Source organism: Artibeus jamaicensis, unplaced genomic scaffold (assembly GCF_021234435.1).
Source record: "Artibeus jamaicensis isolate MK-2021 breed Jamaican fruit bat unplaced genomic scaffold, CSHL_Jam_final scaffold_1964, whole genome shotgun sequence".
Lineage (NCBI taxonomy): Eukaryota > Metazoa > Chordata > Mammalia > Chiroptera > Phyllostomidae > Artibeus > Artibeus jamaicensis.
This window is the reverse complement of record NW_026522030.1, coordinates 48,383,381-48,400,897: the sequence shown is the minus strand read 5'-3', so window position 1 is coordinate 48,400,897 and position 17,517 is coordinate 48,383,381.

Genomic DNA, 17,517 nt, shown 5'->3' with positions numbered 1-17,517 from the left:
CTGTAAACCATTATTTTCTTGCACAATAGATGTAAGAAGAAACTGTGACTTTGAAATTTAGTGAGTGTCCTGACCAGCTCCACCTTCTGGGTTATCTCAGCCTTGCTTTGTCATTAACTAGGCTAATTTACAGCTGTGCAAATAAAAAATTACATGTAGAATACTGATATAATATAAATTAAATCCAGTACAATGCAATTGATTGTCATCCTGTGAATATCAACCAGTTTTGCTACGACTGTAAATTTACATCAGAATGCTTTTCTTGGCTATAAACGTGTGGGATTTAGAAATCTTTTCAGAACCAGTTGTAATAACGATATTTACAACTGGTTTTAATATTTATTAATAACTGAGTCAACCAAAATATTGATAAAGCAATTTTCAGCTCTCTGTTTGTATATATATTAAATATATCAATATATTAGTATATTAAATATATAAATGTAAATATATGTATTTAAGAGCCATTATTTTATACTTATTTTTTTCATCTTTAGGAAGGTACTGCATCTAGTTCTTTGTACTATCCCATTTACAGAAATTCTAGCAAATTTTTAGGACAGTAAAAGTATCATGTAAGTAGCGAATGAATTATTTCCACATCAAATGGTTGGGATACAATGCTGCTGAACTGTGTTCCAGACAGTTTCCAAGACTTAAGTTTGGATATAAACTTAGACCTAAGTCAAATGAACTCAAGTTAACAAACAGTCACATTCTTAATCAGTAAAAAAAAATCTCAGAGAACTTACTGGTTTTAGGCTCTCAGATCTTAACTAAAAAATAAGAACTGGACATCACAAGATATTAGGTATGTTGAGAGGTAACCAGAAATTTCCAGTAAGTCAGACGTATGCCTGAAGAGGAACTGCAGTGATTTTGTGAGCTCTCATGCCCAATTCACCATCAAAAGCATTAATATTTGTTTGTTGACACACAAGAACATATCATTTGTTAAACAAGAAAAAAATACTGTTACTCATTAATCTTCCTTTAAGAGCTTGCATTTAATCCTCCAGGTTTTTATTTATGCTATAGTTTTACCATATCTCATTTTCTTCTCCTTCATGGAGTCACTCTTCCTACAGCTAACACAACCGTCTTCTCCTTTCCATGTGACTGTCTATTCATTATCTTACTGTTCACTGGAGATTTTACTTTTTCTAGTTCTTCCCCGCCTCCTTTCAGTCACTGGACATATTTCAGTACTTAATTTGGGTCTTCATGAATATAGTTTCAGAAGGTCAGAGTGTATTTAGTAAACAAATATTAATTGTTATATGTAAACTATGTTATCTACTAAAACATGAATATAAAAAGGTAAACAATGCCTGTTGTCTCAGGATTTTAGTGAAAATGAGAAGATCAAATGAATACTTAGAACGATGGGTGATAAATGTTGTAAGAGTTTAATATGGAAGCACTGAGGACCAGCTGACCTAGTAGTAAGGGATATAAGAGAGTAAGTAATATCAAGTTGAAACAAACAATAAGCTAGAGAAAAGTTTTGGCATGTGGAAAATTATAACTAGTATTGAAATCATATGAGAAGTTTATCAGAATTAAAGTTTTATTATACTGAAACAAACTCTAGTATGGATGATCCTGGTATAGTGGACGTCTTATACAGTTACCCTCCAGTAGCTAATTGAGAATCTAAACTTATTTCATCTTGCATTCTTATAATCTTCATCTTATGGTCTCCAGATTCATCATGAAAGGGGAAAAAAGGCATGGTGGATTTTAGGGCTACACTATGGAATAGTATACATCACTTCCACATATAACTTAGTCCATTTGGGAAATATGTCTACGAGGAAACAAAATAATAGATGAGTACAGAACTCTGCTTCTGCTACATCAGTCGTTTCCAATTCAGGTGTTCCATAAACTACAGTTCAAAATGCACAGTACCACAGGTGCTATTGGTTCAGTAAATATCTTTTGTTTGCATTCCCTTTTCCCCATGACAACCTCTGCTGTAGAGACTGAAGGAATTAAATAATTTTCCGGTAAGTCTCTCCTGGACTTAGGGATAAATGCCTGGTACATTTTTTGCTAATGGGATGATGGGGCATGTCCACTGGAAGATCAGGGTTTCTAGGAGAGACTCTAAATAGATCAGCCTATGTTCATGCATTTTTCCTTTTTCTTGAATGGAGTCTAAAAGCCCCTGTTACACTGAAGGAATGCTAAGAGAGTCATGCACATACACACCCAGGGACTTGTTCAGACTGAACCAGGGGAAAATTGACAAGGAGAACCTGATCACTGAGACAAAAACAGGTCCCTAGATCTGCTATTTAACTATTTCTAAAACTTATACACAGACAATCTCCAATTTTTATGTTATGATTGGAAGACACTTGTTTAAATTAACTTTGTTATCTATATTTTTAATCTATTTATTCATCATGGTAAAAGTCTGTATTTTAAAGATGCATACATTTCTATTCACCTAATATATTTTATAAACACTGAAAACTTTGAGTCCAAAGAGTGCAAAATATTCTTTTAACTATAATGATAGTTATTTTATTTTATTTTTCAGACTTATTGAGGTATAATAGACAAATAAAATATGTATGTTTATGGTGTGTGATATGATGGTTTGATATTTATATACATAATGAAATGTCACAATCAAGTTAATTAACAAATCTATCACCTGGCATAGTTACTATTTTTATAAATACAAATATTTTCTTTTCCTATTCATTGGATGAAGGACACTTAGGTTATCTCCATGTCCTGGATATTGTAAATAATGTCATAATAATTATGAGGTTGCAGACATCCTTTTGAGATAGTGATTTGGTTTTCTTTGGATTAATAACCCCAAGAGGAATTGCTGACACATATGATAGTTCTATTTTTGTTTTTTTAAGATTTTATTTTTATTTATTTTTAAAGACAGGGAAAGGAAAGAAGGAGAGGGAGAGAAACACCACTGTGAGAAACATTGATTCACTGTCTCTTCTACAAGCCTCCAGAGACAGAACCTGAAACCGAGGTATGTGCCCTGACCAGGAATATAACTGGCTACCTTTCACTTTCCAAGACGATGTCCATCCAACTAAGCAACACTGGTCAGGGCTTGTTTTCAATGTTTTGAGGAACCTGCATACCTTTTTTCAGAGTTCCACTATCAATATACACCCACCGATATGGCTTAAGGATTTTCTTTTTTCACATCCTTGTTAACACTTGTTCTTTTCTTTTGGATGATAGCAATTCTAACAAGTGTGAGCATGTGGGTTTTTTTTTTCCTGATTACCGACATTGAGCATCTTCTCATGTACCCATTATATATTTGTATATATTTTTGGAAATATGTCTAGTCACCTCCTTTCTTTATATTTATATTGGATTTTTCTGAGTTGCTTGTGTTCTTATATATTTTGGTTCTTAGCTCCTTATGAAGTACATGATTTGAAAATATTTCTCACATACTATAGCTTGCCCTTCCACATAATTGATGGTTTACTTTGCTGTACAGAAGCTTTTTTAATTTGATGAAATCCCAGTTGATAATTTTTGTCTTGGTTGCCCATGATTTTGGTGTCATATTAAAAAAAATTTTCCAATACAATTCCAAAGAACATTTTTCCTATGATTTTTTTCTAGGAATTTTATGATTCCAGGTCTTATGCTTAAGTCCTTAATCTTATAGTGGATATTTTTAAAGGAAAATATTTAGTGTTCAAAATAAAAATAACAAAGAATGTGATCATATCTCATATACTTTAAGAAGATACTGCAGAAAAATTTTTGCTGTGTATAACAAAAATTACATTCCATTGATACATAAACACACGCACACACACACACACACACATATATATATATATTTTTTTTAAGTATAGGATCATATAGTTAAATCTATACAGATACAAATGTTTGAGATGGGATTGCTTTTTATTCTGTATTTAAGTAAACCTGATCCCTAGAAAATCCTGTAGGTAGACAACTACTGTAAGATGAATTGTGCCAAAACGCTGCAAACAATGTGCATCCATCTACTCTGTAGAGGCGCTGGACAGAGGCTCATTTTTCAAATGAAGCACCATTCAAAATTATGGACTAGACAAATCAATAATTCTTTATACATGTCAGATGAAGTAATTATCTTGGTTAGCTAATTGCCTTTAAGGAAACTATCTCACTAAAGCCTGTAGAGGTACAAATATAAATATGTTTTTATTTCCCACTAACTGTGAAGCCAAAGTCTGACTATCTTAATTTGGATTTTCAATAACATATTTATTCCTCAAACTAAATTTCTCACTGATTTTATGAGGTTTTGTAAAACTCCCTAACTTAGAACATAGTTGAATTCCACAAAGAAAAAAATAAAATTACTGTACTTTGCAAAATATGTGAGAATAGGTGATTATGTGTATTTACTTGGAAAAGACGGAGACACTGACAGGTTCTTTAAACTTCCTGAAAAAGTAAAACGTACATGAACAGGGTGTGTTTTATATTATGTATAAAGTTTGCTCTGGTGATATGCTGAAATATTTACTCTTCAAAATTTATCCCACTTTCAAAATATATAAGTGTCAAAGTGAGGCCAAATAAAATATTTCTTGAAGAAATTCTTGCAAAACATCTTTTACCCTAGTATTTAAATGATTAAAACTATTTCTACCACCCCTCCATATCAAATCACCAATTGAGTTATGGAGGTATGTTTTGTTACTTCACAACTTCAAATTATAATGATGCCAAATGAAAATATTTTAGAGATTCTAACCTATAAATTTGTTTCCCAATCTCTGCTTCTATATTGTCATGTATGGGAAATGTCACATGAGTATATGGGCACTGAGAAGTGGAATTTCAATAAATATCTTTACTGAATACTAAGAGATAAATTATTTGATTTCAGTCTCTTCTCAACAGACATAAATGAAAAACCTAGTAACTTTTTCACTCTGTTTCTGTTGCAAAGGCCACAATTCAATACAATGAATTTCTTCTAGCCCAGTGGACTTTCTTCCAATCTGATTGGCCTATGGCACCTATTGATTGACAAGTAGTCCACAGTCGGTTTACCTTTAAAAACTCAGGTCTTATCACTTATTTCTGTCTATGTTTTTTCTTTTATTGGCCTCTCTTTTGAATTACCCTGGGAGTCTTTGATATCTTATCTCTCCTTTCTCCGGCCTTTCTGCAATTCAGTTACAAAATGCTGATTTTTCTCTCAACATTTTTTAACTTACCCAGAATGAACTATATAAATGCCTTTTTGCCCTGACACTTTTAGTGATGAGAACAATGAAGTCACCTTCTTGCAGTAGAAACTGCCTGTTTTCCCTGTTCCTCAGAATTCCTTTTACTCTTGGTTATGTGGTCAAGGATTTTAGATAAGCAAGTCCTGTGTGTGTCACTGATGCGCAGCTCATTTAGGAAACTTGGGATGGAGTCTTGGCAGGCCCCACGATTGAGAATATTAATATGTCTATATGAGTCTGAGGAGGAAAAGCAGTGTAACCTTTTTCAAGTAGCCAAGCTATAATTTCAGCTGCTTCTAAGGATTTTTTTCTCTCATTTCCTCACAATTACAGGAGTCAGCAACAATATTCCTATAATAAACCTTCTTCATAGTTTAGAAGAAATAAGTATTTATAGGCGGGCAGAACCTTACCCATCCTTTAGGAATTTTTCAGTGAGGGCTCTGGAGTGCCTTATCTTCTATTGAGAATACTCTTGGATTTCCTCAGAAGATAAGGGAGAGGTATAACATCAGAGAGCTTATCATTTTTCTACAAAAGTAATTTCAAGTACTCTGATACTGGAATTCCATTTCAAATTGTATGAGTATCCATTTTAGTGATTCATACTTAGAAACTCCCATTTTCTGTTTCTCAATGACTATTGTTCACGCATCATAATAAATATTATTTCTCTAAGTCTAGCTTTATTTATAATGGAGGGCGTTAGAATCTATTATATTCGTTCTATATTTGTATCAAAGTCACAGGAAGCCCCCCCCCTTCCAAACCTTTCTGTGGGTGTGTAGAATAAAATATCAAAACTTTGAGTCTGTAAAGCCATCTCTGGTAACTGCTGAAGTCACGTGGAGTTACCACCACACCATGGCTCCTTGGATAGAAACTATTCTGATGGGTCAGTGTCCCAGAGCTAGTGGAGCCTGCAAAGACACCTGAAATCTCTGAGAACTTAATGCAAAAAGCAACACACTGTGGACCTTTCCTACGTGGGGAAGGAATCTCCCTTCCCTAACTATGCTAACCCATGTATGCCAAGGCAGAGCTTTGACTTTCAGAGATTTTAGTGGAAGAACTACTTTCTACCAATTCTCTCTCATCAGATTTAGTCACAGTTGGTGAAGATTAGGCTAGAAATAATGTGATAATTAGCACTGGACTGTCCGATTGCCCCCATTTTCTCCTTCTTCATTAAGCCTAAACCACGGTTTTTAGGACCTGTGTGCCTGGATTCTGTTTTTCCGTAGTGGTGGGATGTTTCCCAGAGGCTTCATAGATCACATATAAATAATTCATAACGGAACTCCTGTATACATGAATCCTAGGGTAAGCAAAGCTAAGTTTCAAACTGACACAGGAATCTGAAGTCCAGACAAGTGAGAATGACTTCATCAAAGCCCAAAAGCAAATGACAAAACAAAAAAAATGCTTTACTGATCCCCAGTTCACTGCATGCTACAACTCCTCTAAAACTCTTAGTCAATATATTCTTAAAACGCATTCACCCCATATCATTTGACACCGAATTATATCAAGGTCACTTTGAAAAGGAAATCAGTAAGAAATAGATATGAGAAGATTTAATTTCTATTTTCTTAACTTTTACCTAATGTCCTTTTTTAGTTCCAAGACCCCATGCAGGATACTACGTTCTTTTAGTTGTCGTGTTTCCTTAGACTCATTCTGGCCCTAAGAATTTTGTTTTTCATGGTGTTGAGAGTTCTTGAGGAGTGTCAGTCAGGGGCATTATAGGATGCGCCTGTAGCAGGTCTTGCCTGATGTTTTTCTCTGACTAGACTTGGGTCGTGAGTTACAGAGAGGAAGATCACAGAGGATAAGTGTAATTTTATTATCTCATAACACAAGTACATAGTATCAACTTAATGACTGTTGATGTTGACCTTGACCACTCACTCCCTGAAGTAATATTTGCTATTTTCCCCAATATAAAGTGACTCTTCCTCCCATTTCTAGAATATTCTCTTTTGAAAGAAAAATCTACGCACAGCCCATGCTTCATGAGTGGGAAGTTACATTTCCCCTCAATTAGAGTGGAGAATCCGTTTCTGCTGTATGAAAGATTGATCTCTTTTCCCCCGTTCTGAATTTGCTGAATTATTTATTTAAATCCCATGAACTACTGGGCACTTGTTTTGTACTTTCCATTATAATCCAATGCCCCATTTTTTTGTTGGTCTAAGTGATCTGGCTTTGGCTACTGGAAACTCTTTCTGATAGTTTACATGTTTCTGACAAACTACAATGATGTGTTTTTGTCTTTGTTCTTTTAGCAATTTTTTTTTTTTTTACTTTTGGCATAGGAAGTTTCTCCAGGCTCATTTACATATTTCCATCCTTAGTTGTAGAGTCAGCCATTTTTCCAAAGAACCCTGGTTCCTTTAATTGTAGAATATTATACCAAACCAAGATATAGGCCCTCAGTATGCACTTTGCTACTTGGTGTCATTTAATTTAGGCTCTTACCTCACCAGGCAAATACATATGTGTTTATATACTAACTCCTATCTGTCTGTCTATCTATCTATCTAATCTATCTATCTATCTATCCATAATGATATTAAGGTAAACATGAGTTCTTACTGACAAGTTAACTTTTAATTTCCCCCACCACCCAATTTTTATTCCATTCACATTTCATGGTTTTTTTCTATGTCTCCAAATTATCTTCTTAAAATGAGGCTGGCTTATTTAAGTAACACTGTGCTGGAAGGTCCTAAAGAGCAACCAAAAGCAGCTGCTAAGTAAAGCCCAAGTGACTGGTAGAAACTGAACTGAGAGACATGGGAGGACAGCCTGATGAGTCGCCTCAGCATTTAAAACCCACACCCAGAACAGGAAGAACCAGTAGTGAGTGCCCTCATAGCCTCATCAGAGAATGTTCATAGCCAGTTAAACTTAATTTTCCCAACAATTTGCATTCTTTCAAGACTCCATGCTTTTGAACATATTGTTTACTCTGCTTAGGATTCTCCACCCAACTACTACAGCTGGTCATTCTTCTTTTGCCATTCTGTACTCCCTCTCCCTCCACCCACTCCAGTTGAAGTGTAACTATTCCAGTGAAGCTTTCCTCATTGTCTTTCCCCAAATAGATACGTATATTTTGTGTTCCCATATCTGTAGCAAGTAAATTTCTCATAATGCTTATCTCATAATGCTTATACTATAGTTATGTATTTAATGCTTTGTCTTACAAGTTGTGAATTTTCTGAAGCAGTTTACCACCAAGTCTAAAACACTGTCTGGCACATAGTAGTCATTTCAAAAACTTTTATAAATAGAATAATTAAATTATTTAGTGTGGAGAATATTGATTTATTTTATAGAGATTAAAGAGCAAGTATATAGATGAAACTTAGAATGAAGTTGTATTCATTTTCTTTTAAATTATGGAAGTCTCTAGTTCCAAATTATCTACCTCACTTGTCACAGGGTCTGATATTTACCAACCATCTGGATTTCTTTTATTTGGTTCAATATACTTTTGTTCAAGGTAACATTTTTTTAATGTGAAAACATATCCACCAGAGTAAACTTTTAAGTGATAATTGACTATTTTAATACTTTAGTGCATATAAAATAATCATATCTCTTGATAGCTTTGATACTGATACCACTTAGGTAGAAGAATTGTTTATTGGATTCTTTAGAACTTTAATATTAATATTAGATTGGTAAAAATCAATTTTCCCTTTAAATTTTGTGACAATAATGAATTCTTAACCTTCTTGTATCTAAATGTTCTCCTCTTACAAAAGGTTTATAGAATCTTTATCACTAAAAGTTGTTGTGAAAATTAGCCCTGGCTGGTGTGGCTCAGTGGACTGAGCAGAGCGACAGCCAGGGAAGGGAAGGCTTGTTGGTTTGGTTCCCTGTCAGACCACAAGCCTTGGCCGTGGGCTAGGTCCTCAGCTGGGGGCATGCGGGAGGCAACCAGTTGATGTTTCTCATCATTTTCTCCCTCCTCTTCTCTCTAAAAAAAAATAAATAAAATCTTTAAAAATTAAAAAAGTCACGAAGATTAAACAAGATAAACCAAGATTATCTTAGAGCCACATACATAGTAAGCATCAAATACATTTCAACCACTATTACTATTCTCATATTGGCCAGGAATGGACATTTGGATAGAGTTTAATAGAGAAGAATTATTTTGCTTTGTAAGGGATTGCCCATATTAGAAAATATTATATAGGGTGTCAAAGGGAGTTTTTAAAATTTTCCTGAAGCCCAAGGCATCTACTAGAGAACTGGAAGCAGATTAGAGAATCGGAAGCACATTAAAAAAAAAAAAAAAGGAAAGATGAGATTGAATGCTGAATGGGTCAGAGTATATCTATGATGGATGTTTGAAAGAAACACTTTGTCTATTACAGAGTGTTATGGAGGATTTTCCTGGATCAAAAAATTGGAAGTTGACCAATGATTCACTCCTCCAACAAACATTTACTATCAGCACACTCTGTACGGTCCAGGCACTAATCCAAGCCCTGAGGGTAACGCAGCAAACAATAGAGAAAAACGTCTCGGCTTAAATTTAATGTTAGTGGAGGATTTGGTGTCTCCCTAGGCTAGAAATAGGGCTCCAGCTACAAATGGTTTCTCATGTTGCAATGATTAAAAGCAGATTACGCTTTACTTTTCTGAAGTATGTCAAGATAACTTATAAAATGTGAACACACATTTATTATACACTTAACGTGTGCAAGGATCTCACAACAAATTTATGATGCGGGTGTTATTATTATCTCAGTGCTTCCAGGGAAGAACCTGAATCACAGAGAAGGTAATTAACTCTCCTGATGTCACACACCTATAAATGATGCAGTCAGTATTCACACCCACAAAGTCTGACAGCAGGACTCTTAACCACCATCCTGTACAGTGCAGTTCAAGACGAATAAGAATGTCCTCTACCAGCCTGCTGCTGTCATCATTTTTCACTAGGACTCCACAAAGATCACTCATCTGGCACTTTCCCAATACCCTTTCTCCCTGTGCAGTCATTCCCTTTCAAATCCATAGGGCGTGAGTCATGCAGGAAAGAAATCTGAAGCAAAGCAGGCCACGTTTTTGTGGCTTAGATCTCACATGATTTTTTTAATTGAATACACAAAAATCAATATACTGGTAAGTCTGGGAACTGTATTATTTCTCTGTAAGTATTAAAAGGGGATATTTATATTTGAATGATCCAGAATATGCCTTTAAATGTGGTCTTTTAATACACTCATCCCAAGTCTAATGTTCAAAGAATACATGAAATTTAATATTTTGTACAAGTAGCATAGCCGAGGTAACATGAATAGGATACTGTTCCAGTAGTTGGCAATGAAAACATTCTGAAAGAAAGGGGAAAAGAGCAGAAAAAATTAAAGAAATGTCCAATAACTGTAAAAGCAACATTGTTAAAAATAAATGCATGCTTAATTTCTTTAACAGATTGCTTATTTTTAGGGAAGAAAAAAGTACAAATCTCAAGATATGTATAATGATGTAAAATCATATTTTTAAATATCTGTATTATTCAACATATTTCTATTGTGCTACACGACAAAAATAATGTGGTTTAATAAAATCAATGAGGTATAAACTGAATTAGAGCATGTTTAGTATAATAAGGTTATTCTTAAAATCTAATGAATATCATTAATTTGCTTGGTAGAAATACTCAAATCACATGATTTAGACCAAAATGTTCAGCTTTGATTTGGTTGTTTCCATTGATTTATTATTCACAGATACTCTTTATGTTGTTTAGTCATAATCTTCAACTGCAAGTAAAAACCATGTTAATATATAAGAATTTATAATGCTTACTTCTATTTGTTTATTATTGCCTGGCATGAAATATGAATTTAAACATATTCTGTCTTCTATGACTATTTTTTTATTTTACCAGATTACCTCTTATTTCTCATGTCTTGTCCTTTTTTTTTTAATCCTCACCAGAGAACATGCTACATGTATACTGATTACAGAGAGGGGTACCAATGGAAAGAGAGGAAAAAAATATCACTCAGTTGCACTTGCCCCAACTGGGGACCAAACCCATAAACCTAGACATGTGCCCTGACCAGGAATCGAACTGGTGACCTTTGGTTTATAGGAGGATCTTCCAACCCACTGGTCCACATCAGCCAGGGCTTTTTAAGTCTACTTAGAACTTTATAATAGAATGTTTTTCTCTTAATTATTTCAGATATTTTAAAATATCTTACTAGAATTTGAGTTTTGCATAAGCTATAGAATTAAGTGATAGTCTCAAATTTTATATAAAAGCAGTGAACAGACATGAGAAGTTATAGGCCATTTATAGGAATGAAGTATAACAAAATTTCTCATTTAGTATTTTATCGCTATTTCACATGTATAATTACATTCTTGCAGTACCATGATTTATGAAGTACTTCTATTTTAAGTTTTAACCTGTTAAGTACAGAAAAAAAGCTGACTTTTTGATTCTCTTAAACTGAAATGGACAGTATATGGTAATTAAATTCTGATATAGAGCATCTTCGCAGATGATCAAATCCCATCTCTATTACTCACACATGGTGTGATCCAGAGCAAAGCACTTAACCCCTTTTAAATAAAGGCCACTCATCTGTTAAAGTGAAGTGAAATGCTTCTTCTTCATACTGTGGTTGTGCGGATGAACAGTAATGCAGATAATAGATGGCTTGACATAGAGGAGGATGCTTTCTATGCATGTATACTAGGTTATGTTAAATTATTCTTCCCCTTTCCAAAGAGTATCATCTTCATTTATTAAGCAAATTGATAGTTAAATAAATACTTGTATTATAAATGTACATTCTTTAACAAGACCATGGAACAGAAACACTTTTTCGTATTTGCAGAACACCAAGGCCATGCCACTTTGGGACTCAGAGAGATTTAAATGTCCCATTAGCACGTAGGTCCATCAGGTGTCAGCCCAGCAGTGTTTGTGTGTCCGCACCACACACTCCAGCATCTATCTCTACCTCTGTAGAACTTGGTTGGGAGAGGGGTGTGATTTGCTTTGTCAGTTTCACTCTCCAGGTGTTTTTCGCATGTTGGAAACATTGAATCATCTTAAAAGTCATATGTAGCTTTTGGGGGTTTGAAGTAAAGAAAGAGAAAAAAACTAAAAATCCAGGTTATTGTTTTTTAAAAGAAATATCTCACAGCATTGCAACAACTCTATAGAAGAGGGGCAAGGATATTGATATCCACATTCTAATGAATCTCAGTCACTTAAATGTATAATCTAGAAATAATACTAATACTTAGCCTGGAAAACATATGAATACAAAATGATAGCTCTTTAACAGCCAAAATTGACTTGTTTTTTAGAAGTAGTCTGATGTAAGAGGCAATGGGAACAAAAAGTTGGCAAAGTCAGTAATATAATGCTGCACTTTTCTTTTTCCTTAAATAGTCTTCTTGGTGTATTTCACTCAACAAGAACATGTTTTTAAGATAGAAGCACAAGAGCTGCCCCGATATTTACTCTGTGTTCAAATCTCCCTTCTTCACACAGGAAGTGAGCCAAAGTGAAAGCAGAGAGCAATGGCTATCATCAGTGCTGTTCTGTTTATTTACATCTTGTTTTCTTTCCTTCACTGTGTTTGGTGCGATTGGTTTCTAAATGAAAATTCTAAATAAGAAATTTTATTAAGATTAGACATATAAAATAATATTTAATAGAATATAATAAAAACAATGACAATAATAGAGGCTAATATTCACTGATTGTTTTAAATGCCAGTGTAGTATCTCTATGAATATGCTCTATGAATATATCTCTATCATATGCTCTCTGAATTTTTTCACTTATTATCTGGCAAAACTAAGATTTGGAGAGAGGAATTATTTATGGTCAAACAGAACTACTGCACATTCATTTGATTTGCATTTATCTTGAGAATGTGACTGGGTGAAATGGGTTCAAGTTGCAGCTACAAAAGAATGTCATTAACAGTAAAGCTGTTTCAAAATGAAAAGGCAACAGCTTGTCTTCCTCTTGAGTCCATTCATCATACTTTGTCATGTATAATGCACACCCATATTTCTAACCCAAACTTTCAGAAAAAAGATTTTTCATTTTAATTGATTTTTATTTATTTATGTTTAGAAACAAAACTGCTTATCATATTCCAGGGTATTATTTTCCACACATATATTGTTGTTGTTTCTAGAGTTATACTTTTAACACATGAGCATAAATTACAGATTAAACACACACACACATATATATATATATATATATATATATATATATATATATATATATATATATATGGAATTAGTACTACCCATGTAAAATACACATCCTTAGTTTTCCCCTCAGAAAATGGGGCAAAAAGGTGCTTGTTATACATGGCAAAATATGGTAACTGTTATTCTTATAGAAAGGTCTCATAATATTGGTCTCAGGAATGTTGGCTATGTTTTTAAATTGTATACAAAAGTATATGTTTGTATGAATGTGAGAATGTATCTAAGTATCTGTGTATATTCATATTTGGACGATATTTGGGTAAATGTGGATGTGTTTGGGCCCATTTTTAAGGGATAAAAATCAATAGTTATCTAATTTTTTTAAGTTTCCAAGATACAAAAAAAGTTTATAGGCGATAGTGAACAATGCTTTAGATTGTTAAAAGATAAGTAGAAGTGTATAACATTTTTAAAAAGGTTATTTGAGAGAAAAAAAAGCAGCTCAGTTCACTGAGCCACACCAGCCAGAGAAACCAAAGGGTCACTGGTTTGATTCTCAGTCAGGGCACATGCCTGAGTTGTGGACCAGTTCACAAGTAGGGGGCGCTTGGTCACACATTGATGTTTCCTTCCCTCTCTCCCTCTCCTCCTCTCTCTAAAAATAAATAAATAAATAAAATCTTTAAAAAGAAACAGGTTATTTCAGCAAACATTGATTAGAATCAGGCAAGGCCAAACCAGAATAGTTAGAAATACTCCACATAGTATTATTAGTATTATAGAAAATAGTATTATTTTTAAAAAATGTAAACAAAGTAAGGAGATTGTTTGATTTGCTGTAGCTTAAGTGGTTGGCTATTAAACAACAAAAGCCCAGTGGGTTGTACATGATTGGCTGTCCATAGGTTTTGATTTCTTGACTTTGAGGCATTTACCAGCTTGTATTTTGATTTGCTGGGTGGCTGCTAAGGTATTAGGACCACCCTTAATGTCCTCCCTTTAATTTAAAAAGATAAGTGTCTCAAATCTATTTCTGTATGTTACAACAACACCTGGAAAAGTTTGTACAAATATTGGCTCTATCAACTTATTTAATGGTCTTGGGTGCAACTGATGCATTGCCATCTTGAAAACATTCCTCAGGCAATTTTAATATGTAATTAGGATAGAAAACTAATTATTTAAATGAGATCAAATGGATCATTTCAGTATTGTGTTATAGCAATTCATCATTTTATTACCATAGATATCATTTTAATTTTAGTTTCAATTAATTTTTTCAACCCACAGCTTTTCTGTCTTAAAGTATACTTAACTGTAGTTCCCAACTACACTCTTCATTTGTCTACAGATTTTTTGAGGGCTTAACTCTTTTATTATTCTTTGATCATTGTTTTCAATGCAAATAGGTTTAGGAAATAGACACTGACATTGTACCTTTAAGGAATAAAACCTTCAGGGAGCAAAATATGAACTTTTCAAAGTAATGAACATGACAATGCATTAAGTGATCAGGTTGACAAAAGAATAAATTTTTGCACATTAATTCATATCCTGAGAAGAGATTGGAATCAGTATTGGTCTCCAGGGCATAGAGCATTTTAGTCGAGAAAGCCATCCTTAAAGTCATTGTTAAAACTGATCAGTATCTGTAAATCAATCAGTAAATGATGCCAGGTCGGTTAAAAGTTCTTTCACATAAAATAAGACACAGGAAAAATCTCTCTGTGTGTGTTTGTGTCTACATGTACGTGTCTATGCATGCACATGCATGTATAACTATTTATAATATATATTTTCTTATATTTAATGCGTTGCTGAAAGAGTCATATGCCACATAGTGATTTCTCAAGATAGATAATGATCCCAAATAAAAGAAAGTAGAAGAAATTTATCCTTATCCTTTTTACCTAGGCTTTACTTAATTTTCTAGGTCTTTCTACCTTTTCAGTATGCTAATTATGATTCTCATCCTCTGACTTTCGTTATACCCTGTTGCATCCGCTGTCACAAGAAACAGAGGTTCAGAGACTTTCAGAATTCTCAAGATGTTACTTTATTGGCCAAGTTTTACCTGCGCAGGGGCGAGCTCTCTGAGTGTCCTAGGACACTATGCTCAGGAGAGTTGCAGATGAGAACCACGCCCCGGCGCTTACAGCTATGTCTTTATATAGGGGTATGCAAGCAAGCTTTGAACAGAAGCAGATGCGGCTGTTAGCTATTGGCTAGCTCTAAACAGCTGATTGCCATTGGCTTATTAGGGATGTGGCTGTTAGCTATTGGCTAGCTCTAAACAGCTGATTGCCATTGGCTTATTAGGGAAATTGGCGGTTAGCCCTTTTAGGACGTAAAAATTTCCCTGCTCCTGGTCAGCCTAACTTTAGTTCCTGGTCAGCCTAACTTTATCCGGGTCTCATTGGGGATTGTCCCTTTTCAACATTTGTTTTGGACCTCAACATACCCCTTCAAAAATTATTAGCAAAAGCCTGGTGAGTGGACTTTTTGTAAATAAATGAAAGTACTAATCTTTTACATAGATATAGTAACTCATAAGAGTAAGTCATAATGATATAAACTTATGTGTTGCCCTTACGACATTCTCTGATGTCTAACTTACAATGGTAGTTTGCATCAGTATCCATACGAAAAGATTAGAACAGATGAAATAAGACACATTTGGATAAACAACTGTAAAAACAGATAATGTTACAAAATGCATATTGATATTTAAATGTTAGCTGTTTATACAATACCTCACTTGACTATCCTTTGTTTCATCTTTTGCAGTAGCTAGTTTTCCTTATACACCAGTGCCACCCACCTCTGGCACCGGTGTATAGGGGACCTTTCTGCATTTGGTGGAAAATGTAGCCCAGCCCCCACTCAGAAAGGCCAGTGAGAAGCGAGGTCCGGCACACAGGACCCAGACCCATGGTCAGGTTTTCCCATGGGGAATCAGGCTTGCATTGTACCTAGGCTGCTATGAGACTTGCTTTTGATAAAACTCACTCATCCTGGATTGAGGCAGAAATGTTTACTGCATATCTTTAACTTCCTAAAGTCTGTGGTAAACCTCCCAAGTATGGAGTATAACCACTTCAACCACTTTTCCCCTTGATCTGTAGCATCCTTCTTTTTGAAGTAATTAGCAACATTCTTTCCTTTGTTATCTGTAACAGGTAACCCCTACAACGAACCTGAGCATAGTAAATGAGGACCATCTTCAATGTAATGTACCCAGAAAAGCAATAAAAGCATGTCCAGGCAGGGTCAGGGCCCTCTCTTTGACTTAGAGAGTGGCCATGCCATCCCTTTTTCTCCACAGGACTTCTGTAGTCCATGTGAATTGGTCCATTGCAGCCACAACACATGGACTTTGAGGGCCAGAGTCTGCATCATCAGTGTCTCTGTATGGACCTCCCATGTCATCACATTGGGTACAGTTATGACTTGGACATAGGTACCTTGGATGGGCTAAGACTCATGTATGTCCTCCCTAGTAGTAACCAGAACATGGGGTGGTTTCCTTAGAGATGTGTAAGAACCTTGAATTAAAGGGGCAAAAACACACATACATTTATTGGCCTCATTGGGAAGATAGCTCCAACACACATTTATATGTGTGTGTATTTATTTTATATGTATTGTTTAGTGTAAGACTGGCCATATCTTTTTTTCACATTCCTTTATATGTCCGTTATTTTTCTAAATTCATGTATTTTTATCTATAGAGTTTAATGTTTCTTCTGCATATTAATACATTTTTAGTCAGTTTTATCTCATTATTTTATTCTCTAATTTTTTAAATTTAATTTTTGTTCAAGTACAGTTTTCTGTCTCTTACTCCCATCCCAGCCCACCCACCCAGCACTCCCCACCTCCCTCCCATTTCCACCCCTGTTTTTGTCCTTTATACTTGTTCCTGTGAATCCTTCCTTTTCCTCTGAAATGCTCTCCCCTCTCCTCTCTGGTCCCTGTCTGCCTGTTCTCTATTTCAGTGTCTTTAGTTATATTTTGCTTGCTTGTTTGTTTTGTTGTTTAGCTTCCT